General features: G+C 36.8%; 1 long non-coding RNA gene across 1 annotated transcript; it reads right to left on the minus strand.

The window, feature by feature from the left end:
• Positions 1 to 220: 220 nt before the first annotated feature.
• Positions 221 to 982, minus strand: LOC124894481. Its single transcript, XR_007051199.1, has 2 exons — positions 483 to 982; positions 221 to 413 (listed from the first exon to the last, which is right to left on the minus strand). It is a non-coding gene; the product is annotated as an uncharacterized LOC124894481 (long non-coding RNA).
• Between the last annotated feature and the right edge of the window lie 272 nt (positions 983 to 1,254).

A 1,254-nucleotide genomic window follows, 5' to 3' on the forward strand; every position in this document is an offset into this window, starting at 1 on the left:
CATTTTAAGACCATAGATCTCACCTTGCATATTACTTGCCCTATCGTAACATTATCCACGCACAAATATGGACTCATGGAATGTTGAGCAAGAAAATTCACAATTGCCCTTTTTAGAGATAAATCACTAGTATCTTCAATATGAACATGTCACGACCCGAACTAGGGCCTAGCTGTGACGGACATCCTGATCCATGAAGGCCCGGAACGCCCTTCTCTATCTGGTATCATGCACAACATTCATATAATAAAAGAAGATTAGGAAACATAATCTGCTGCGGAAACATGGTCAGTTCTGAATTCATCATAAGTATGGAAACTGAAATCAACTACATCTGAATAACGTCTGACTCAGTCTGTGATATCTCTATTACATGAAAATTTGACAACTGTCTGAAACTGAGACTAGGCCCCCTGTAAACCAAAACTGAAATAAGTGACATAATTTGAAAAGACAGGCCTTATAGAATAGAAAAGGCTCACCACTACATAATCTGATCAGTTGTCTGAATTATCTACTGCTTATCTGGACCCCTAGAATGAACCTCAGAACCTAGAGGGAGGAGGGGGTCAATACATATTTACTGGTACGCAGAGCAAATCCAAAATAACAATTTATATTCAACATATATGAGAGCAATGTTAAACAGTTCACAAACGTATAATATAGTAAGAAATCACAGGGGCATTTTATAAGACTGTAAAAACCATCACGACTCTGAGAAATCTATATTACTTCTGTGTTAGGTGGTATACCCTACAACTCTGAAAAATTCCATGGGCTATATGAAAACTGCCATTAACTCGAAAGCGAAGCCCCCAACCCAAGTATGCCGCAGCGTACTATAATAATCTACCTGTATCGTCAAATACGGTTTCAGGCTAAGAGTTACTTGAACTCGCGCCTTCTTTGGGTAACCACCTAACCCTCTTTAAGCCTCTTTTTAAAACTCTATCAAAACATACAGTCTCTGAAAACATACTCTGAAAACATAATCTGTTATGTCATAAATATATATGGTATCGTCATACCATTGACTTGTAAGTCACATCTCTGAGCCATTATTAGTCTGTCATAAAATCTCTATTTTCAAAACACAAGTTTTGGGACCACAATTTCAATAATTCAATTCAAAAGGAATCTTTCTCAAACCTCATGTAAACACATGCAAGGGACTAATCTTTGTCAAGCATTTCAATAGCACAAAGTGGTCATGTCAAAGTTCTCAATTTATATGCAATTCTTTTTTTCAAA

The sequence above is a fragment of the Capsicum annuum genome, unplaced genomic scaffold, assembly GCF_002878395.1.
Source record: "Capsicum annuum cultivar UCD-10X-F1 unplaced genomic scaffold, UCD10Xv1.1 ctg74571, whole genome shotgun sequence".
In the NCBI taxonomy this organism is placed as follows: Eukaryota; Viridiplantae; Streptophyta; class Magnoliopsida; order Solanales; family Solanaceae; genus Capsicum; species Capsicum annuum.